This window comes from Pinus tabuliformis, chromosome 9 (assembly GCF_031772625.1).
Source record: "Pinus tabuliformis cultivar Carrire ecotype Pingquan chromosome 9, CPIR1, whole genome shotgun sequence".
NCBI classification, from domain to species: Eukaryota; Viridiplantae; Streptophyta; class Pinopsida; order Pinales; family Pinaceae; genus Pinus; species Pinus tabuliformis.
The window spans coordinates 132984311-133009611 of record NC_142307.1 but is presented as its reverse complement, the minus strand read 5'-3'; the positions used below and the strand labels follow the sequence as shown (position 1 = coordinate 133009611).

The window sequence follows — 25301 nt, the reverse complement described above, 5'->3', positions numbered from 1 at the left end:
CCTATCTCCAATGGGGAGCGTGGAGAGAGTAAAATAATGGAGGATAGGGCCTTAAAATTGAGTGAAGGGCAAGCACATTTTGGGGAAGTGGGAGAGTAAGTTGGGACGCCTCTTATTAAAGGACTACCAAACATGATAGGTGTCACCTATGTGTTTGGTTGTAAATTTTTAAGGCACAGTATTAGGGTGATCAAGGGTATGATAGGACTAATGTGACAGAGCACTCAACTCAGGAGTCCAGGTGGTGGAAACAACCAAATCTCAGTGCCTTCTAGCGAATTGTGGGAGCGATGCACTAGTTCATCATCCATGATCTAAGAGTGAAGGCAAGTCTTATGTGGAACAAACAAATGAGGTTTGGTGCAACAAGTCCTTTGGTCCTTTGGTCCTATGGCTATAAACACTTGATCTCCATCGCCTTATTCCCCCACCTTGGGTTATTTATAAAATTATTTAAATTTAATATTTTAAAATAATATTTAATTTAAAATGAAATTACAATAATATCTTAATTTTATTAAATCCATAATAATATATATCTTAAAATAAAAATTATAAAATATTAATGATATTAATGTTGTGTTATGCGATGAAATTAATTTATATTTGAAAACTTAAAAAATAAAAATAGTTAAATCAAAATGAAATTACGTTAATATAAAATTTATATTTAAATAAATAGAATTAAAAACAAACTAAATCCACAACACAACAATATATATCTAAAAGGAAAATAATAGAAATAAGTTGCAGTCTATTTGTTCTATTTTCAGGTTTAATTTATTCAGAATCTTATGGTTATTTCTTAAAATCACAAATTTGAGTTGTAAACTCTCTACAAACAAGTTTGAAATGTATATACAATCAAAAACTCATTATAAATAAAAGTAAAAATAAATATTTATCCCAAAATACTCCAAAACATAACATGTTTAAAAAACATATAATAAAAATTATCCACAACATATAATAAAAATGATCCTACCACTAACTTCCATGCGGTATTGAGAACTTTTAAAAACAAAACTAGTAATTACACCAAATGTTGCAAAGGAAACGCCGTAAAGCATAAATTCGAGAAGAATAGTGAGATATAGAAGATCATTGAATATAAAAATTAGTAAACAAAATGTCATTCAAAGCTAGAAGATAAAGAGAAATCACTTACATTATACCAAATTTACATATTATATAACCTTTTGAATATAGATTTCCTCTCAATCTTCAAAGATGCTCTTTCAAGTTCAATAGCAAATATTTGATAAAAAAGGTGCTCTTTTTCAATATTGAATTCTCTCACTTGACCAAAAGCTTATAGCCTTTTACCACTTGCTCTTAAGGTGATTGGATTTGCCTTTGATTGTCATTGCTTAACTTCTTTTGGGCATTTGGATTGGTTTGTGACACATGAGGTTTATATTGAATTATTTTTTTTCGAAAATGAGAAATTCAAAATTTACCATTGGATGAACTAGCCTAAAGCAAAGCTATGAAATATATATATATATATATATATATATATATATATATATATATATATATAATCACTGACATAACAACTTTACAATGTTTGATAGGAGATAAGTGGATCTTTTGTTGAGCATTAATTAAATAATTCTTTTAGCTTATATAGCAATTTTAATTTGATATTCAAAGATACCATGGTGAACTCTTACGGTAGCATCTACGATATTTCCTTTATTCAACATGATATTTTGCGAGACTTGGTTATGTATTTGACTAGGAAGGGGCCTATAAATAAACGCAAAAGTATTTTTATGCCTTAGAAAGCAGAGTCTATTCCGAAAAAGTAGAAAAGTTTGTGAAGTAAGCATTATTCAAAGATACTATGGTGAACTCTTATGGTAGCATCCATGAGCTTTCCTTTATTCAACGTGATATTATGCGAGACTTGTCTATGTCTTTGACTAGGAAGGGGCCTATAAATAAATTCAAAAGGATTATTATGCCTTAGAAAGTAGACTCTATTAGGAAAAAGAGGAAAATGTTTGTGAAGTGTGCATTTGATGTTGAGATTGTTTCCTTCCACACAAGTTTGGTGCATATTTATTTCTCCTCTCATTGACCAATTTTCAATATTGAACTATCTCACTTGATCAAAAGCTTGAAGTCTATTACATTCTACCTGCACATAATTTTATCATGTACCTGCACATAAATTCAGGATGTACCCATTTCATATTTCAAGTCTTCTATGATATCTATTTCCCCTAACTATGCCAAATTCCTACCAGTTACAACTCAATCTTGCATAACTATTAAATCATTTTGTGTTAATTTGGATACAACCATCTTATATGCAATTTTACTAAGGAAATAATTTCAAACATAAGTGGAAAATTTCTAGTCTTCCTCTAATATCCATTTTCCCTAACACTGCTAAATTTCTATTAGTTACAACTCAAGCTCATTTTCCCTCCCAAATTATTCTCGACCCATCAAATGATTCTAAGTTAATTTGGTCACAACTATCTTATATGCAATTTTTCTGAGAGTATAATTTCTAATTTAGGTGGTAGGGACTAAGCTACCCTATGGCACTTGTTTATAGTTGTTGTCAAGAGCAAAGAAGCTTTCCATCCTTTATTAATCATTTCTCAATGCTAGAGCTCCAATGAATCTTGTGATGAAGGTCAACTCTAAGATATTTTTATGAATTAACTTTCTCTACATTGATAATCTCATACATAAAGTTAGTGTAAATGATATTTTTAAAATATAATTATCACAACCTTTATCTTGTCAATGTTTATTGGTAGACATGTACAAGAATATAAATCTTGGAGAATTCTTAGTTACTTCATGAGATAAGAGAGACACTACATCAACCCTTCATGTTATGGTATTAACCTTAAAATTAATTGTATTTGTATAGCAACCCCTCCCCTAACTCTAATCAACTAGGAATTCTAAAAAAAATAATTTCTAGCTTGTGCATGTCAATAAAATATAACAAAACAAAGGCTATATAATCAAATAAAAAAGATAAGTTACACTAATTTTGTCTATGACAACAGTGTAGGAATTTACAGGGTAAGTTCCTCAGAAAGAATACCAAGAGGACACCGCTCACAACCAGATCTCAAATCAATACACCAGTATTTTTGACGTGGTTAAAACCCTCAGAGTGCAAGGAGGGAAACAGTCCACGGCCTGTCCCAACGTGGGTACAGACAATTTATTAATCAAAGAATGAAAATTTACATAAGCTTCTCTCATGCACGGATTACACGAACAATGACCCTCCATGCGCTTTAAATAGAACTCATGGACCAATCGGGTGTCAAGCCACGGATCAAGTGTCGGTAATACCGAGGTGAGAGTGAACCGTCGGATCACTACATATCGTGACCGTCGGATTGTAAGTTACAAAATGTACAACGGTAAAGAAACACACTTTACCTAACTCTAACCTAACTCTATACTAGACCAAGTTGAACTTAACTATATCCTATGTGTCGGAATATCCTAACATCCCCCCTTAAGAACAACTTGGGATAGGATTGAAGGATTTACAAATATGACACAATAGGAGAAGGAAGGAGGCACTAGAGCCTATCCCCCCTTAGTGACAACTTCCTGAACTCCAAGCATATATCGAAGTTTAGTGAACTTCGCCTCTGTGAGAGCCTTTGTGAAGATGTCTGCAACCTGATCATCCGTTGGACAATATTGCACTTCAAGAACATGGTCATGAATGAGCTTTCTGATGAAGTGCATGTGTAGTTCAATGTGTTTGCTGCGCTGATGCTGGACTGGATCTTTGCATAGCTGAATGGCACTTTGATTATCACACCAAAGTGTGGTTGGATGCTGCTGCTCAAAGCCAAACTCTGATAGGATCTGACGAAGCCACAAGGCTTCCTTACTAGCTTCCACGGCACCACGATACTCTGCTTCTGCTGACGAAAGAGAAATGGCAGCCTGTTTCTTACAAGCCCATGTAATAGGTCCTGAACCAAGAGTGAAGACATAACCGGCAGTAGACTTCCGATCATCAAGGTCACCAGCCCAATCAGAATCAGTGAAACCAATTAACAGAGGAGCTGCTTTGGCACTGTAATGAATCCCAAACTGTATTGTACCTCGAACATAACGAAGTATTCTTTTAGCTGCTTTCCAATGACTTTCACGGGGGTTTTGCATAAAACGAGCAACAAGGCCAACAGCAAAGGAAAGATCAGGACGAGTATGGGTTAAATACAAGAGTTTTCCGACAAGTTGACGGTATAAGGTAGCATCAACTTCAGGAGAAGTACAAGAGACTGAAAGTTTGACTCCAGACTGAAAGGGAGAAGGGGCTGGCTTACAGTCTTCCATGTGAAAATGACGAAGAATATCACAAGCATACTTGGACTGGGAAAGGACAATACCCTCTTGGGATTGCAAGACTTGAAGACCGAGAAAATAGTGTAAGTGTCCTAAGTCTGTCATTTCAAATTTCTTTTTAAGGCTGGACTTCACATGGTTTATAAGGTTGGGATCACTACCAGTAAGAATAAGATCATCAACATAAAGAACAAGGATGATGAGAGAGTTGCCCACTTTCTTGGTGTAGACAGTATTGTCAGAATGACACCTAGAAAAGCCAGATTCTAAAAGAAAGCTATCCATTTTGGCATACCAAGCTCGAGGAGCTTGCTTGAGGCCATAAAGGGATTTCTTAAGGCGACAAACGAGGCTGGAGTCTGTTTGTATGAAGCCAATGGGTTGTTCCATATAGATTTCTTCCTGCAAGTCCCCATGCAAGAAGGCAGATTTAACATCCATTTGATGTACTTCCCATTTTAAAGAGGCAGCAAGGGAAAGAACAAGGCGGATAGAGTTCATTTTGGCAACTGGAGAGAAGGTTTCAGTGTAGTCAATGCCTTCAACCTGTGAAAAGCCCTTAGCAACTAGACGAGCTTTATGTTTATCAACTTTCCCATCTGGTCCATACTTGGTTCTGTAAACCCATTTGCATCTAACAAGTTTGCGTCCCTTTGGTAGAGGAACAAGATCCCATGTATCATTTGTCATCAATGAATGATATTCTTCATTCATAGCTGCTTCCCAATGTGGATGACCTGAAGCTTCTGCAAAAGTGTCAGGATCATGATTTACTGGAGCTTGAGCCAGTAAAGAAGAGGCTCTTTCAAACTGAGAACGTGTACGTCGCTGATCTGTAGGATCACCGGCAAGATCACCTGCTGCATCCCGAGTAGCACGGACCCATCTTGGAAGTTGAGGATCCTGAGAAGGTGGGGGAGGATTATCATCCTCGCTTTCATCATCAGAAGAAGAAATGTTTTCAAAGATAGAAGAGATAGGAAGAGGTGGCACATCCGCCGGACTAGGCTCGCAGGCCGATTTATTTTCATCAAATTTTACATCTCTTCTAATGATAACATTTTTGGACTTAAATGGAATAAGTCTATAACCTTTTACATCTTCAGAATATCCAACAAAAGTACATTTCTCACTCTTAGGTTCCAAAGCTTTATGCTTTTCATCTGGAATATGGGCCCATGCTTCACTTCCAAACACACGAAAGTGACTTACATCTGGTTTAATGGAACTCCAAGCTTCTTCTGGAGTGATATTCTCTAGAACCTTAGTAGGAGTGCGATTGATTATATAATTTGCACAATTAATTGCTTCGGCCCAAAAACTAAGACTGAGTCCTTTAGATTGCAGCATACAATTAGCCATTTCCTTTAAGGTGCGATTTTTCCTTTCAGCTACACCATTTTGTTGTGGAGTGTATGGAACAGTATGTTGCATTTGAATTCCATTTTCGGTGCAAAAGTTGATGAATGCGTTTTTAACATATTCTCCACCATTATCAGTTCTTAGCTTAAGAATTTGATGTCCAGATTGTTTTTCAACAAATGCTTTGAAGGCCAAAAAAGTGCTAAATACTTCGCTCTTGAGTTTTAAGAAGTATACCCAAGTGCGTCTAGAGAAATCATCAATGAAAGTTAAGAAGTACTTGCAGCCAGAGAATGAAGCAACAGGAAGAGGACCACATAAATCACTGTGCACAAGCTGTAAAGGGGCTGAGGCGTGCCAAGAGGCACGTTTGTCAAAACTGTCCCGATGATGTTTTCCGAGTACACATCCGGAACAAACACCATCTTTGCAAGATACCATAGGAAGACCTGTCACCATATTTTCTTTACATAGATGCTGAAGGGAGCGATAGTTTAAGTGACCAAACCGCTCATGCCAAAGTTTGCTCACTTCATCATTATGAGCAACAAACACTGAGGGAAGATGGGATGACCCAAAGTTGTGAAACTTATACAACCTTTTGGAATCATCAGCAAGACCAGTAGCTAGAATCTGTTTAGGATCTTTTAGATCCTTGATTACAACATCATGAGGTGAAAATTCAACAATTTTACCTTCACCTGAATGAGTTATCTGATAGACAGATAGAAGGTTGCAGGATAAGTTTGGAACACATAATACATCATTGAACTGACCATTGTCTAGATGAACAGTTCCAGTCCCTACAACATTAAGAGATCTATCATCACCAACATATATATTTTTGGTGTTACAATCATTTAAAGAAGAAAACATGGCTTGGTTTTTGGCCATGTGACAAGAGGCTCCAGAATCAATGAGCCACTCATGAGAATGAGAAGAAGAAGAAGATACATTTAATGCATAACCAGACTGAGATGATTGACGATGACATGCAGAAAGTGCCGTTCCGGATGTTGAAGTTGAAGTAGGCTCCAGATGGATGTTATGTTTCTTCATTGCGGCTTCCAAGGCTTCCATCTTCTTAAAGCATTTAGATTCTAAGTGGCCATCTCGATTACAAAAGTTACAATGTCTGTCAGTCTTCTTCCATTTGTTTTTATTGGTCTTGTCATATTGCTGAAATGATCTTTCATCTTGAGGCTGAGTTGGTTTAGGACCATTCCTTTGAGGATAAGACTTCTTAGGATTCTTTGAATTTGGTTGCTGCTGGGCGGCTAACGCTTTCGAGGAAGAGTTTCCAAGATTAAGAAGACCAAGGTGTAAGAGTTTTTCTTGTTCTCTTATTAAGGAATCACAAAAGGAGTCAAAGGAAGGGGGCTTGTAGTCTTTGCCTTGACAAATGAAAGCTTCCCTGGTAGAATGGAAAGTGGAAACAAATACAGAGTAGGCTGGTCCCAACTTAGTAAGGATGGAATAAATAAGGTTACCATCTTCTTTCTTAACTTTAACACCTTCCAAGAGATATCTAAGGGTCTTGAATTTGGACAAGAAATCTTCAATGCAAGAAAAATTATTAGGATCCAAAGTAAGCAACTCATTCTCAAGTTGATGGGCTCTAATTTCATTTTTAATCCCAAAAACTTTAGCAAGTTTTTCTAATGCTTCATGAGGAGTTTCAATTTCTGCAATGTGGAATCTAAGATCAGGAGAAACAGACATTCCTATCAAACCACGTGCTTGATCTTGTCGATTTTCCCATTTTTCGGCCTTGTCTTCATCTTTGGGTTTCTTCTCTTGGTCTGTGGCTATTCTGAAGAGACCTTTACTTCTAAGTAAATCTCCCATGTAGGCTACCCATTGGAAGTAGTTAGTGCTGTCAAGAATGACTTGGCATGGACTTTCCATTTTTTGAAAAACAACTGAAGCTGAAGATGCTGAAAGTAAGTGGTCCAATGGGTAGATCTCGAAAAAATAGGCGGTTTAAAAAAAAACGGCTCTGAAAAAGGCTTCCGGATGAAGAAGTTATGGCTTTTTGAAAAAAAATTGTTGACGTTGCCGGCAAAGTGCGCGAATGTGCGGGAATGAAAAAATCCGCCCCCACAAAATGGAGACTTGAACCCAAGACCTCTACTCTCTTAAAAGGTCTTTGAACCAATTGATCTATACAAAATATTTGAGAGAGAGAGAGAGAGAGAGAGAGAGAGAGAGAGGGGGGGGGGGGGCCTCGATTTGCGTGCTTGCCTTGGGAAGACTCTTTTCCCCTACAAAACACAAAACACAAAACCCAACACGAATATCCAAAGAAAAACGAACCTTACGGCTCGAAGTTAGCTTTAGCCAAAAAACTAGAAATTTTAAAAAAAATCTCAAAGTTAGCTTTTAGCCGAAAAACTAAATATTTTTCTCAATGTTTCTGATTTTCCGAGATCACACTAAGGTGCAGGGAAAAGAGCATACGCATGAGAAAAATCCTTTCTTTCTGTTTCTGATTTGCCCAGATCGCACAGAGTCGCAGGGCAAAGAGCATACGCAGAAATGAAAGGTATAGATCCGGAAAAAAAAGGCTAAATAAACCGAAACCGAAATAAGCAGAGAGAAAATGACAGTAAACTGCAAAAAAAAACACTGTATACCTCCCGATCTGAAAAATGACGCAGCTAGGGCTACCGGAAACCTTTTCGCGTGAAACGAAAGGGGTTCCTCACTGAAACAGATGCTCCGAACGTAACAGAGCAGTCCTCTCGGCCCGAAAGCAGTCAGAAACAGCAGATCTAGGAAACGACAGCCGCATGCAGTTCTACCGGCTTCAGATTTGGATCACCAACGGACGCGGCCCTCAAATAGCTCTGATACCATGTAGGAATTTACAGGGTAAGTTCCTCAGAAAGAATACCAAGAGGACACCGCTCACAACCAGATCTCAAATCAATACACCAGTATTTTTGACGTGGTTAAAACCCTCAGAGTGCAAGGAGGGAAACAGTCCACGGCCTGTCCCAACGTGGGTACAGACAATTTATTAATCAAAGAATGAAAATTTACATAAGCTTCTCTCATGCACGGATTACACGAACAATGACCCTCCATGCGCTTTAAATAGAACTCATGGACCAATCGGGTGTCAAGCCACGGATCAAGTGTCGGTAATACCGAGGTGAGAGTGAACCGTCGGATCACTACATATCGTGACCGTCGGATTGTAAGTTACAAAATGTACAACGGTAAAGAAACACACTTTACCTAACTCTAACCTAACTCTATACTAGACCAAGTTGAACTTAACTATATCCTATGTGTCGGAATATCCTAACAGCTTAGAGGAAGTTAATTCATATAAATATCAAGAAAAGCTTCAACTTTCAACAAGATCTTAAGTGGAAATATAACAATGAGAAAATGAATAAATAATGATGGAAGGCCTAATATAGTTTAGAGAAAATTGTAAATGAACAATGTCTAGTTGTAGGTGAAAAAGAAACTCCTCTTTCACACTCTCAATTCTCTAGTTATCTTATATGGATGTCAAGTGTGGGATTGTAGCATCTCTAGAGAGTTATAGAGGAATTGAAAAATGGAGGTGTGTTTTATAACTTATAATCTTGATATTAAAAGAAATATGTCATATCTCATCCCCTTCATAGAAGTTTGTATTTCCTCCATTGAGAGTATGGTTGTGACTAGGAACCTTATGTACAATCAAAATACAATTAACATGAGAAATGAGAGGTTTCTTAAGATTGCTTCAAAATTCAGTCAACACTAGGGTTAGCACAAAGTTGCTAAACCAATGTGAATAGATGAGGTAGTCATTTCAAAGAATATTGATGTCATTAAGAATACTCATCAAAAGTACAAAGATTAAGGAAACTTCTCTCCAATACTTATGAGCATAAAAACAAATTGCTAAAACAAAATAATTAAATTGTTATCGTTGTCCATAAGGTTAGATAAACCAAAGTTAGTCTTTATAGATGGTGGCAATCATTATCATCATCAACAACCACCTTTTCTATTCTTATCAGTAGTAGTTACCTTCACCACTTATTCACCTTCAACTAGCCCAACCACATAATATATAGACCAATACACATCTATCACCTTATATCAACCACCTCTCAATGACTTCATGAATAGTTCAAGTAGTAATTGGGAAAGTATCGAAATAAAAGTGAAATATTATGGTGGAGCATGAATTATTTAGAAAGAAAAATGATAGACATGGAAATATTTAAGAGGAAACAAAGTTTTGGACAAATTATTAAACCTACAAACTCTAATAGATGTTGAAAAAATTTCTAAAATTTTCTAACCAATCTAGGGTTTTATCACATAAATATGACATATTATTTTTAACTTCAATATGGAAACAATGATATAGATGAATTTGTTGAAAAATACTTTAATCTCACAGAGAGCTAAAAAGATAGTACAATAAAAGTGAAGGATGAAGAGGATGTTGTAATAAAGATTTGTATATATACAATGAAATTAAAATACAAAAGGTCAATGTAAAGGAAGAAGTTGAAAAGGGAGAAAGAATGGGTTTGGAAATTTATATATAAGTTAACTCTTTTTAAAAACAAAGCCTATTTTGTAAAAAAACAAAAAACAAAAAACTTATTTAAAATCATTCTCGAAAAGATTTTGGCATCTTATTTAAAATAACTATAAAAAAAATATTTTGGAATTGGCATGGGAAATATATTCTATACAAATCAAAAAATAAATCAAAATATCATTTATTGCTATCAATATGAGGACAATTTCTTTTTATGAATACGACATTACAAAATTGCAAAAGTACTATTAGATGACAATCTCGAAAACTAATGATTAAATTATATTCCATGCCAAAAAAATGCCTTCCCATCTAAACATTTCAGAAAAACCATGTCTCATTATGAAGGAATTGAAACATTATTAAAAGTCAGTAGATCAAGAATTATGATCAATTTAGATATTGGTGAATCAAAATTTTGGATTTTAAGGACTTCTAAATGTATAGAGGCACAGAAAATCTTATTTTCTAATTAGAATCATTTTAGTTCCTTTAAAAATTTGTTGTTGATTAATGGACTAATGATATAGCTCAATTGTTTACTTTTTTAGGTAATGAAAATTCTAAAATGATCATGGCAAATGAAATGAACAAAATATAAATATTTGTACTTGCTCCTACTCTCAAAATAATTTATCAACTATTTTCTTTTTCATATTTACAGAGAAAGTTAAAAAAGAGGCTTGCAGTCTTTTACATTCTACCTACGCATAATTTGATCATGTACCTGCACACAAGCTCAACATGTACTTGTTTCATATTTCAAGTCTTCTACGATATCTACTTCCCCTAATTGTGCCAAATTCCTATCAGTTACAACTCAAGCTCGCGTACCTATTAAATTATTTTGTGTTAATTTCGGTACAACCATCTTATATGCAATTTTACTAATGAAATAATTTCAAAATTAAGTGGAAAATTTCTTGTCTTCCTCTTATATCCATTTTACCTAGCATTGCCAAATTTCCATCAATTACAACTAAAGCTCATTTTCCCTCCCAAAACATTCTCGACCCATCAAATGATTCTAAGTTAATTTGGTCACAACCATATTATATGCAATTTTTCTTAGAGCATAATTTCTAACTTAGGTGATGGGGACTAAGCTACCATGTAGCACTTGTTTGTGGTTGTCAAGACCAAAGAAGCTTTCCATCCTTTATTAATCATTTCTCAATGATAGAGCTCCAATGAATCTTGTGATGAATGTCAACTCTAGGATATTTGTATGAATTAACTTCCTTTACATTGATAAACTCATACATAAAGTTGGTGTAAATGGTCTTTTAAAATCTAATTATCACAACCTGGCTCATCAATGTTTATTAGTATACATGTACAAGAATATAAATCTTGGAGAAATCTTAGTTTTTTCATAAGATAAGAGAGACACTACATCAACCCTTCATGTTATGATATTAACATTAAAATTAATTATATTTATATAGCAAGGAATTCTCAAAAAAATCATTTCTAACTTGTGCATGTCAATAAAATCTAACAACACCAAGGCTATATAATCAAATAAAAAAAGATCAGTTACACTCAGCTTCAACAAGATCTTAAGTGGAAATATAAGAATGAGAAAATGAATAAAGGATGGAAGACCTATTTTAGTTTAGAGAAAATTGTAAATGAACAAATGTTTGGTTTTAGGAGAAGGTGAAACTCCTCTTTCAAACTCTCAATGCTCTAGTTATCTTATATGGATGTGAAGTGTAGGGTTGTAGCATCTCTAGAGAATTACAAAGGAATTGAAAAAGGAGAAGTGTTTTATAACTTATAATCTTGATATTAAAAGCAGGATGCCATATGTCATCCCCTTCATAGAACTTGGTATTTCCTCCATTGAGAATATGGTTGTGACTAGGAACCTTATGTACAATCAAAATACAATTAACATGAGAAATGAGGGGTTTCTTAATTGTTTCAAAATTCAATGGGGTTAGCACAAAGTTTTGCTAAGCCTTTGGTAGGTAGTCATTTCATAGAGTATTGATGCCATTAAGAATACTCATCAAAAGTACAAATATTGAGGAAAACTTCAATCCAATATTTATGACCATAGAAACAAATTGCTAAAACAAAAGAATTAATTTGTTATAATTTTCCATAATGTTAGATAAACCAAGGTTAGTCTTTATAGATGGTGGCGATCATTATCATCAACAACAACCACCTTTTCTATAGTAGTTACCTTCACCACTGGTTCACCATCAACTAGCGCAACCACATAATATATCAATACCCATTTATCACCTTAGATCAACCACCTCTCAACTACTTCATGAATAACTCAAAAACTAATTGGAAAAGTATTGAAATAAAGTGAAATCTTATAATACTAATTGGGAAAGTATTAAAATAAAAATGAAATCTTATAATATAACATCAATTATTTAGAAAATAATGGTAACATATTTTTCCTTCACAAAAAAATGATTCACACCACTCTAATAAATATAAAAAAAAATCCAACCAACTCAGAATTTATTCACCTAACAAATACCCTTCTAAAAATTTAATATTTAATTTTAATAAACACTTATATATATATATAATAAAATAATAATAGGATACAAATAAACAAATACATCATAAACATACGTACAATTATTTTAATATTTAATTTTAATAAAAATAAATATATAATAAAATAATAATGTGATACAAATAAACAAATACATCATAAGCATACATACAATTATTTGGTTCAAAAGAAAACTACAATAATTTTCACACTTTTAAATAAGCTACATTATATAAAAAGAAACCATGCCAACAATAAATTGATTTTATAACTAAATTAAATTTATCCCAAACTATCCCAATAAAATGTTAACAATATATTTTAATAATATCTTAAAATATTTTTTAATAATATCTTAAAATATTTAATAATATTTTTTAATAATAAGTCCGAGCCGAAGTTTGCGGGTTCGAGCACCGCCGGAACCAGTTAATGTTTTACAAGCAAATTACGGCCATGGAGCACTAAAATCTATCGTGAAAATGGATCATTTAACGTTCTGCAATAGAAATCTTTCGGGAAAATGGACCATTTAACGTTTTACAATCTGCGAATTACGGCCCTGGAATCACAAAAACATAACTAGTTTTCTTGGGCAATAGAACAATTGGAAGAAAGATCGTGGGTTCGAGCCCAGCCGGGACCATTTTACAATAGACAAATCACGGCGATGGAATCACAAAACATCTCCATTTTTCTTCTGGAAGATAAAATCTACGTCCATGGAATCACAAAAGCATATCCAGTTAAAATCGTCCGTTCGAGCCCCAGCTGCGCCATTTAACGTTTTACAATATACAAATCGCAGCGATGGAATCACAAAACATCTCCAGTTTTCTTCTGGAAGAGAAAATCTATTGGTACAAATGGAACCACAAAACATATCCAGTTCTCTTCTGGAAGAATGAATCTACCGCTATGGAATCACCAAAGCATATCCAGTTTTCTTCTGGAAAAGAAAAATTGGAAGAAAGGTCGTGGGTTCGAGGCCCACCGGGACCGTTTAACGTTTTACAGTCTACAAATCACGGTCATGGGATCACAAAACATATCCAAATTTCTTGGGGAAAAGAAACTTATCAGGAATAATTGATAGAAAACAGAAGAAAAGGATATGGCTTAATTTGGAATCTGCAATTGGAGACAAGTTTAAATGAAAGGGAACGCAGCATTCTTTTTAAGAAAACTCCACAGATTGCAGTTTCATTTTCAGAAAGCTGGCGTCAGCGTTTAATCTTACAAGATTGCTGCAAAATGGATTTGTTATCATTTTTATTTTATTGGAACAAAATTTATTATTGCAACCCTCGTTTGGTGATCATCTTCATGGAAACTTAATATTACACTTCGCCCACCAAACCTGAACTGAAAATTTTCAAACCAAAATGAGTCGCCCAAAACTTGCAGTACAGATTTCAGTTTCAACAAAAGTTTTTTATTAGGTTCAGAAACATAACTAAAAATTATGATGATGTGCAAAGCAACCAATATGCAGCAACCGTACTAAACCAACATAACGTTAATGGATGAAATTTCATTAGAATGAGGCAGTACAACATCAAACCAGTTGAAGATGGAAGGAGCAATACTTGAAAGATATATAGATCCTAGCCGCTGCCTCATATAAGAAAGCCTAGGAAAGTAACGTAGTCTTCTCGATGACAGAAGGAGGAAGATTGCCGGCAAAGGGATGAAGGGGAACAATTTGCAATCCAGGAAGAGGGCTGCTGAAGGAATCAAATGCAATGGCTTTATGCTTTCCCACATTGATCTCGTAACTAACCCTCTGGGGAACACCATGATGTCTTCTTTGTGGAGCGTTTTGCTGTACACAATATTGCTTGAGGATATGAATCCAGCACAGATTACTCCTTTAACCACCAGCATATTGTGCAATGGAATGACGCCAAGGCCATTCACCGCAGAAAACTGTGCAGAGAAGACCGAAGTTACAGCTGCACCAATGTTGTTGCTCACATTCCCGGCAGCTTCCAGTCCGGTGAAGAAAAAATTATGTGCAGTTAAGGACGAATCCGCCTTGCAAGGATAACCTGGGAGTGAGCTTGAGGACAAGTCTGCCACTCAGAAATCTTGCGGACGCGAAGGCTCAAAAGAAAAATTACAGAGGACTAGTACAATGGCTCGCAGAGAGGCAATATTGGAAGTCGCCATGACTGATTAATCCAATGTTATAATTGCAGAAGGGTTTTTCTTCTCAATATGCAATATGCAGTTGGTGAAGAACCCGAAGAAGTTTATAGGGTCAGAGAATAACTTCATGAGTATCTAGACGGAATATAATTGATGTGCCATTTCACAGGAAATTTGTCCTTCCACCCCAAAACGACGTAGTCTTTAACGCGACTTTTTGAAAGCCTTTCCGGCGATTTTTTCCGGTGAAAATCCGGCAGTAATTTATTGGAATCCAAGTTTGATAGCTAATTTCTGCACAATGAAACCGTCCCAGGGGTTTTTCAGGGTGCTGAATCCGAATATGCAGTTAAAAAACCATTTTAACTGCAACAAATCATGATTTCATCTCAATTTCTTCCGCCGGATTCCGTCACCGGAATCTCAAAAAGTCGCATTATAGACAACTCCCCCAAAACTCTATTTTCATTTCGACTGAATATACTTGATGTGCCAATTCACAGGACATTTGTCCTTCCACCCCCAAAACTCTCTTTTCGCTCCAAAATCTACGGGTCTAACCATTTCTGCAACCCACAGAAATAGCGGCTTCTATTCACCTGCATGCCAACGGACACCCAGATTAGATATTAACCTTAAAATAATGGTATTTTTTCCAAAACAGTAACCAAACTTGGAAGGGAAAACTTGGAAAACTTACCGCAAGAAGAGTCGGGAAAGACCGATGAACTAATAAACACATCCTGCAACACCGATTAACAAATAAACCAATCCTGCAAGAGAAACTCTTTTCTGTAGAACCAAGAGGGGAATAAGCCTCTGCTTTAAGCCATCAAGCCATCAAGAAACGGTTCAGCAAGCAGAAGTGGTCTGATTACTTTTGGAAAGTGTAATCTAACTATTAGTTTTTTTTTAACTATTAACTATTTATTTTAGGGCATAAAATTCTTCAATCCTCTAACATTCCATCCAATGGTGGAGACGGGTACATAATGACAACTAAGTAGAGACTAAGCAGACTGGTACACAATGGAGAAGTGCTTTTCAAAAAACAAAGCTTTAAATAGTTAAATAAAAATGAAATTAGGGTAATATCTCAAATTTATATTTAAAAAAAAAAACTAAATCCACAACAATATATATCTCAACGTAAAAATAACAAAAATGATCTATCTAAAAGTAAAAATAATAAAAAAAGATCCTGAGCCCACTAATTACCATCCGGTCTTCGCTGGAGTAGCAGGGTGTGAAAGCAGTGAAATTGGAAATCCAACCTTTATTAAAGGTCCACGTGGACATTTAAAATAATTAAATTTGAAGTTCCAAATCAGAAATTGAATCATTAACGTGTCGTGTAGATAATTATCTTGAACATTGAGGTTGAAAAGTTACATCATGTGCCAATTTATTGTTTTAATTGTATATCAATTTTAACTAAGAATTTAATAATGATAATGATTTAAGGAACCAACTGTCACCATTAAATCTCCTTCCCGCACGATCATAGAATTTCAAAACAATTGCGATCTCTTCATGTACTTTCCCTTCAAATGGAGACCTGCTTAAAACAGATCATTTAAAGAGTAAAACACTCACAGTTCTTACTGTTTGAAAGTAATGCAGTGCCGCTCTTCCTATGAAAATGTGGATAATAAGAGTATTATAAGACCACAATTTGGATGTGAAGTCTAAAAAGATAGACTCGCTCCTGTGTGAAAGGAGTTTTCAGGGCAAAATAATATGATTTTTTATTTTTAATATGAAGGGTATTAATTTAATGAAAACGTTTAGAGCCGAGTGAAACATAAGCTTAAAACGTCATGGAAGATTTGTTTGACATGCAATGTTGTTGGCAAATTGCCACAGTGTGTCTAACACACACACTTGCGTAGGTATCCCCGTAACATCGAGTGTTCTGAGGTTGGTCAGCCTGGACAAACCCCTTAAGCACTTCAGGCTCACACATTTAGATGCCCGTAACACGGCCAATGACTGAAACCCTTCAACATCTATCTCTTCTAACTCAGAGCAGCCAGAAACATCTAGTTCTCGAAGCCTTGCGGGCCCCTGTATGCTCTTAAGCTTCACACAGTTACATGCCTTAAACGTATCCAAGGACCTCAAATTTCTCATGCCGGGCAGTTCTTCTAACTCAGAGCAGTCGGAAACATACAGTTTTCTAAGCTGTGCCAGCAACGCCAACCCCTGTATGCTCTTCAACTTCACACAATTACATGCCTTCAAAACCTCTAACGCCCTCAACTGTTCAAGGCTTGGAAGCTCTTCTAATTCATAGCATCCAGAAACGTCGAGTTCTCGAAGTTCTGTCAGCAGTTCCAAACCCCGTATGCTCTTCAGCTTCATACATCCAAATGCCTGTAACTTCTCCAACAACTTCAAATGTTGAACACCTAGCAGCTCTTCTAACTCATCGCAGTGAGAAACTTCTAGTTCTCGAAGTAGTGCCAGCCGCTCCAAACCCTGTATGCTCTTCAGCTTCACGCACACAGATGCCCGCAACACTTCTAAGGACTTCAAATTTTCAACGCCCGGCACCTCTTCTAACTGGGAGCAGCCAGAAACATCCAATTCTCGAAGCTGTGTGAGCTGTTCCAAACCCCGTATGCTGGTCAGGTTCAGAAATCCAGATGCCCGCAGCACCTTCAGGGACTTCAAATGTCCAACATCTAGCAGCTCTTCTAACCAATAGCAGAAAGAGACGTGTAATTCTTGAAGTTGTGTCAGCTGCGCCAAGCCAGGTATGCTCTTCAGATTCACACATCCAGATGCCCGCAGCACCGCCAAGGACTTCAAATGTCCAACACCTGACAGCTCTTCTAACCCATAGCAGAAAGAAAGGTCTAGTTCTCGGAGTTGTGTCAGCTGCGCCGAGACCCGTATTCTCTTCAGCTTCACACAACTGTGTGCACGCAACTTATTCAACGACCTTAAATGTTCAACACCAGACAGCTGTTCTAAATCGTAGCAGTCAGAAACGTCTAGTTCTCGAACCTTTGTCAGTTGCGCCAACCCTTGTATTCTCTTCAGCTTTACACAGTTACATGCCTGCAACACCTCCAAGGACTTCAAATGTTCTAAAACAGGTAGCTCTTCTAACTCAGGACAATCAGAACAATCAAAAAGCTTTAGTTCTAGAAGTTGTGTCTGTTGCCCCGACCCTCTTATGCTCTTGAGCTTCTTACAGCTACGTGCCTGAAACTTCTTCAAGGACTTCAAATGGTCAACGCTTGGCAACTCTTCTAACTCAGAGCAGAAAGAAACGTTTAGTTCTCCAAGCTCTGTTAGCTGCGCCAACCCTTGGATTGTCTTGAGCTTCACACAGCTACATACCTTCAACGATTCCAACGACCTCAATTGTTCAATACCATGCAGCTCCTCTAACTCGTAGCAGAAAGAAACGTCTAGTTCTCGAAGCTGTGTCAGTTGCTCCGATCCCCTTATGCGCTTCAGTTTCACACAGTCACATGCCTTCAACCATTCCAACGACCTCAAATGTTCAACACCCGGCAGCTCCTCTAACTCGTAGCAGAAAGAAACGTCTAGTTCTCGAAGCTGTGTCAGTTGCTCCGATCCCCTTATGCGCTTCAGTTTCACACAGTTACATGCCTTCAACCATTCCAACGACCTCAAATGTTCAACACCCGGCAGCTCCTCTAACTCGTAGCAGAAAGAAACGTCTAGCTGTCTGAGCTCTGTCAGCAGCGCCATGTCCGGTATGCGTTTCAGCTTCACACAGTTACATGCCTCCAAACGTTGCAACGACCTCAAATGTTGTACACCTGACAGCTCTTCCAGCTCAGCTGAGTGAGAAATTTCTAATTCGCGAAGCTTTGCCAACTGCGCCATGCCCTGTATTATGCTCAGATTCCGACACCTATACACCTTCAATGTTGTTAAACTTGGTAGCATTTGAAGTTCTATTCTCATCAACTTAGGACAATCCCTGATGTCACATTGTTGGAGGTTGGGGCAAACACCAGGAGGAAATGATACCTCTGATATTTGCGTTTTGTGTAGTTTGATTTTTTGGAGCTGAAGCAAACACGTCTTCAAATTACTCAATGTTCTTTCTCCTCCTGAGTCGGCCAATGTTTCACTTTCGCCTTCAACCGTTTTAAAAGGCAGTTCTTGCAAGGAACAATCGCTCACTGTCAATTCAATCAACTGATTCAACATTAGGAAGGAATCCGGCAAACATTTCAAACTCTGGCAGCTCCTCAGCTCCAGATACTTCAAGTTCCCCAGGTCAGATCCGAGTGAAGGCGGCAATGATTCCAGCAAAGGGATTTTTATTACCAACTTTTCCAAACTGTTTAGCTCTCCAGTTGCTGTTGACCATTCTTTCAAGTTTGGAAGATCCAGGTATAATATCTCTAGGGACCGCTGATGTGCAATTTGGGAAGGCAACACCTCAATTTTGTCACAACAGAAGAGATTTATGTATTCGAGCGTACTTATCTTTCCAAAAGTTCCCCTAGAAAGAGTTACCTTACGGCAGTGATTTAAATCAAGATGTTTAAGCTTAATTAAAGTCCCGAAGGAATCTGGCAGCCTCTCCAAGTCCGTCGAGTGAGACAGGTCGAGGTGTTCCAGCATTGATAGATTCCCGAAGGAATCTGGCAGAGATCTCATATTTGAAACACTCAACTGCAAGTGTTTCAAGGAACGCAGATCACAAAATTCTTTTGGAATTTCGACAATAATAAGACCCGAACTTGAAGACACTGCCATCCATTCCAAGTGCTTCAACTGCCCTATGGACTTGGGAATTTTATGGAGCACATGAACTCTAATCCGCAACTCCCGCAACCGGAAAGGTGTCTGCAGTATATTCAGGTTTTCTAATTAGTCTAAATATAATAGATAATTGTCCTCTACAGAGCGCTTTTGTTTCGTTTTTGTTCCGTGGTGTCCTATTAATAATAGCAAATAAACATTTTAATTCTTGACAAATTGTATATTTACCTGCAAATCCTCTTGCCACAATGTTTCCAATTTACCCCCTCCACTTCTAACACCCTTAACTTCTCCATTGGAATATAAGGAGGGAGGGAAGAGCAGAAACAGTTGCGCCAGCGAAACCATAATAGATTTGGTGAGTCCATCCCATCCAAAAGGCATTTCAAGTGATCTTCTGCATTGTCAGTATCAAGAAGTTCTAAGTTCTTCATTTTGTAGCGTGAAAAGGATGCACGCTCATTAGCCACATCTGCGTCTGAGTCTGCACGCTCATCACAATGATGTTCCCAATGTGACATTCTAATTCCCCGCACTTTGGTTGCTTCCTGTACATTTTTCAAAATCAATGACGAAGTAAGAAATTGTACCCGGATTTTTATTGAAAGGTGATTGAAAGATTGACTACTTACAGAAGATTGTTGCAACAAATCCTCTATATGCTTTGTCCCACGCCAAAGCCTACACGGGAATCCCGGAGTATTATTAGCAAGATATCTCCCCATATCTCTGAGGTGATCGTGCATTCTTATACGATACATGTCGAATGGATTCTCAACAATAATATCCAATTCGACAAGGCATTTACTCAATAAAATTTCAAAGCCGCGCGATCCATTCCAACCTGACGCTTTCCATACTGTGATGGCGGTATCCCTGCTTTGTCCTATGAAAAAGCAGGCGATATCTAAGAACATCTGTTTTTCGTCGGGCTGAAGTGCGTCGTAACTAATCTGAAGGCTCTTTTGTATGTCATAGGGAAGTGCTTTTCTAAGTTCCTCCAATTCATTTTTCCAGTAAGATTTATTGGTGTTTCCATAGAGAAGCCCCCCAAAGACTTTTAAGGATAAAGGCAATCCATTGCAAGCCTTTAAAAATTGATTAACGAGATCTTCAAATCCCGGCATTGGATGGGGCTGGCTAAAAGCATGCGAACAGAAGAGCTCTCTGGAGCGTTCTGTATTAAGGCCTGTCAACTTATAAATTGATGGCTCTTGTACTCCTGACCTTATGAGGACATTCTTGTCACGGGCTGTGATTAAAATTAAGCTACTAGGGGGTAGAGGAAAGATACCTTTATCTGCAACCGGCAAAAGTGCATGTACTTGTTCATGATGATCTACATCATCTAGAACTAGCAGGACTGGATCAGATAAGACTGAGAAATGCTTCCTGAGAATCTCTAATCCTTCATCCTTGCTGTCTATTGCTTCCTCAGATGCACCTAAGTCTTTCAGAAGTTTTCTCTGCAACAAAGGTATAGAGCTTTTAGCCCTTTCTCGTACATCACTTAAAAAACAGGATTTACTGTATCTTGAACTCTTCTTGTTGAAGAGTTCTTTCGCCAGAGTCGTCTTCCCAACACCACCCAAGCCGGTGATGCCGACAAACCCCTGCAATGATAATTTCGTTTCAAAATCTTCCACCTTCTCTTTCAAACCCGTGGGATATCTGGCAACATTCAACTTTTTTATTCCTTTTTCCAATACAACTTTCACGAGCTGATCCAGTAGTTCCCCTTCATCGCTAGTTATTTACAAGAAAAATAAATATAACTATTAATAAGATTATCAAATAAATAAAACTATAGCTAAAGTATCATTTTCATAGTGCATTTTGTATTCAAACTAAAATAGGAAGAGGGAGAAGACTCGAGGTCCTTACCCGTTAAACCCCTCATCCAGATCAAACCCACTTATGTCTGCAACCCGTGAAAGAGCGTTTCTCCAGTTCTCGATAGTTTTGGAGTCATAACGCGGTTCAGAATCATACTTTCTCTTCTTCTTTTCGAGGTTGCGTAGAGATGTAGCATACACTCCTTCGCCCTGTGTCCTCCGAAGTTCAGTTGGCTTTACATGGTAAAACACTGGAATAATAGGAGCCCCCGACTCCAACATGAACAGAAGCTCGTCCAGGCACCATTGTGAATCGGCATATGTGGGTGAAAAAATTGCAATCTGGACGGACGCGGTTCTGATAGCGCCTTTTATTTGACAAGGAAACTCTTCTCCTTCTTGCAGTTCCTTGTAGTCGAGAAAAACTCGCAGTCCATAGGAAATGAGCCGGTGGTACAGATGACTGGCGAAGGTCTTCTTCACGTCTGGCCCTCTATGGCTGATGAACACGTCGAAGCAGCTATTGTTGTTGGAATCAGCAGCGGTGGAGGTGGAAGCAGCCATTGTCGAATGAAAAATAGAAACAGAGATTGGAAATTGTCGGATGATCGATGAGAAAAAGGAGAGAGTAGGTTAGGTTAGATCAAAACTCTCCAACCAACCGCATAAGATTAAAAACTGAGATTGTCCAACCCACCAACCGCGTAGGAAAGGAATTTGCTTTACAAGTGCCCGTCGCCCTCTCAAAATCAAAAGAATATTGACTCTTTAATGTTACTTCTTTATATATTCCACCCGTTCACACTAATCTATTTTCTCTACTTTATAAATCTTCTTAATATAAAAATATAATTTCCTTTATCTTAGAATTGTTTTTAATATAAAATTTAAAATTTCCTATCATTCTCTGCCACTTTCCATTCAATATTCAAATAATAATGATGTCTATGAATTTCACGTGGGAGAAGATCGTTGATTGGAGCAAAGCAGAGAGGTCCAAGAATGGTTGAAACATAAAGGAATAAAAAGATGAAGATGCTTTACCCACCGCGTACGTAAAAAATGTAAAGCAGTAGGTGAATTTGTATTGCAAGTGCCAGTGGCCCTCATTTCTTGTAGCCGACCACTAAATTTGAGTGGTAAAATTTATAAAATTTGAATATTTAAATATTTTTTTAGTAAATTAAATCTATTTATATATTTAAAAACACATTTTAAATAATAAAAAATTATAATTTTATTTCAAATTATTATATAAATAATCAAAATATATATTAGTTAGAATAGACCTAACTACCTTTCATATTGAGGAAATGGAAAAGTAGAATCAAGTATATGGAATTTAATGGAGAGATTATTTTGATCCGAATAAAATAAATGATGCAATTTATAATCACTTTGAGGCCTTATATAAAGAATATGGAGGCCCTCTTGCAGATTTAGTGAAAGAATTTTTAGGCCATATTCCCCAGGGAATTCTAGAATCGAACAAATCTTTTACTCCTTATCATGAAAGAAGAAATTTGAAAGGTGCTTTGGTCCTTCAATTTAGATAAAGCTCCTAGTCCTATGGATTCATGGGACACTTTTATCATAAATTTTGGAACACAATTAAATATGATATGATCAGAATGGCAGACTTCATCCAAAAATCCGGCCGAATGGAGGCTCTCTTAATTTTTCCTTCCTTGGTTTGGTTTCTAAAGATGTAAGACCCTCTTCTTTTTCTCTCTTGAAACCTATTTCTCTTTGTAATTTCACATATAATATTATTAAAAAGATTATTGCTCATAGACTAGTTCTTCTTCTTCCCATTATGGTCTTTGAAAATCAAGGAGGGTTCATTAGTAAGAGGCATTTAATGGACAATTTTGTTTTAGTACAGGAATCCATACACTCCAACAAGTCCAAAGGAGACAAAGGGATGGTCATAAAGTTAGATAGAGCCAAAGTCTTTGATTGTGTGTGTCATTCTTTCCTCTTTGATATTTAAAAACAAATGGGATTCTCTTCTATTTTTATATTTCAGATTAGTGCTTGCATTTCTAGGCTCTAGATTGTTCCCCCTTATTAATGGATCTACGATTGATTCCTTTAAAGCTTCCAAGGGCCTTGGGCAACAAGGCTGGCTTGTCTCCCCCATTATTTACATTATCATGGTTGAATCCTTGAGTAGGAAGCTAGAATTTCAAAGAAGATGCCACTCCCTTCTTGGAATTTGATTCTCAAAAGGTATACAAAGTATAATCATACCTAGTTCATTGATGACACGATCCTTTTTAGTAGTGTCTCTTTCATTATAGTGTGGTACTTCAAATTTGTTTTGGATGATTTTGTTCGAGTCTCACAAGGATTGATAAATGAGCGTGAAGGTCATTTGTATTCTTGGAATGTCAACAAACTATTACATGGAATGATCTTAAGGATTTTGGGGATAACAAGAAGGGATGAGTGGACCAATTTCAAATATTTCGGCTTTTCCCATATAGCACAAATCATTTCCTCATCCTTCTTGGGGTATCACTATTGACAAGTTTAAATCCAAATTTGAACAATGGGGGGCTCATTGGATAAATCCAGATGGATGATTAATTCTAGTTCATTGTGTCCTTTCAACCCTTCCTATATTCTAGATATTAGCTATGTTGGCCCCCATCTCAATCACACAACAAATGGCTCAAGAACTCAAAAGGTTTCTCTAGCAAGGTGGCAAGACAAACTCTAAAAAATTTCATCTTGTGAATTGGAAGGTGCTTAGGCTTCCAAAAGCCATGGGATGTTAGGAATAAGAGACCCCTTCTAATGAATATAGCCCTTGGGGAAAACCTGGTTTGGCAGTTAATCACAAGGGATAATGATAGGTGGAAATAGGTGCCTCACAATAAATGTCTTAATGGGGCGAGATAATCTTGTATTCATCATATCCATCACAAGAGAGGTACTAGCTCCTAGATGTGGTGTTTGATGTTGGCTTATATTCCTTTAATTAGAACTAAGTTGACTTGGATTCCAGCAAATGGGAAATCAATAAAATTTTGGACTAAGAGAATTATGGGAAATCCTCCTCTGGACTTAAATCCCCCTTTTCATCCCCTGCATAATTGGCTAATTTCCAAGCATAACATCTCTCTGTGGGATATCTCCTCCTCATCTTCTAAACAACATTGGTTGAGCTGGGCCTAGGGTAACATTCTAGGGCACCTTGTTAGTATTATAGATCTCATGAATTTGCTCTTGCTGAATGATTTTTTCTCCTTGTTAGATCGAGACTCTCAAGGTTGGGTAGGTGATTTGTATTATGTTAAAAGGGTTTATTAATCTTTTCTCTTCCTTGATATTATACCTCCCTCTTCTTGGCTTTAGGCCTTATTTGGAGCTTGCACTGCCTCCCAAAAATTAATATTTTTTGCTGGATATTAGCTCATAGGAAGATCTTAACAACTATATTGGAAAGGGGAACTATTGGACCTTCCTTGTGTGCCTTTTGTAAGCATACTACTAAAAATATAGATCACATATTTTTGGAATGCCCTTTCTCGCTTAAAGTATAGGGAGTGATCTTATCTCAATTAAAATCAAGGGTAATCTAGCCTTATTCACTACAAGACTTGTTGGGAAAATGTTATAATGACTCTTTTGCAAAGAAAAAAATAATGAAGAGAATCTAGGAAGTACTGCCTAAATATGTATGTTGGAAAATTTGGCTCACAAGAAATCAGGCTATTTTTCAAGATGAAAGGGTAGATGCCATTAG

The 25301-nt window shown here is 36.8% G+C and overlaps 2 pseudogenes across 2 annotated transcripts; both read right to left on the bottom strand.

Annotated features, from left to right (window-relative positions):
• Window positions 1–14407: 14407 nt before the first annotated feature.
• LOC149147457 (germin-like protein subfamily 3 member 3) lies at window positions 14408–16298 on the bottom strand (annotated as a pseudogene). Its single transcript, XR_016262656.1, has 2 exons — window positions 15655–16298; window positions 14408–15553 (listed from the first exon to the last, which is right to left on the bottom strand). The product of XR_016262656.1 is annotated as a germin-like protein subfamily 3 member 3 (transcript).
• Window positions 16299–16408: 110 nt separating this feature from the next.
• Window positions 16409–22152, bottom strand: LOC149147456 (TMV resistance protein N-like; annotated as a pseudogene). The gene is made up of 4 exons (XR_016262655.1): window positions 21597–22152; window positions 20345–21458; window positions 19941–20260; window positions 16409–19796 (listed from the first exon to the last, which is right to left on the bottom strand). The product of XR_016262655.1 is annotated as a TMV resistance protein N-like (transcript).
• Window positions 22153–25301: the final 3149 nt, after the last annotated feature.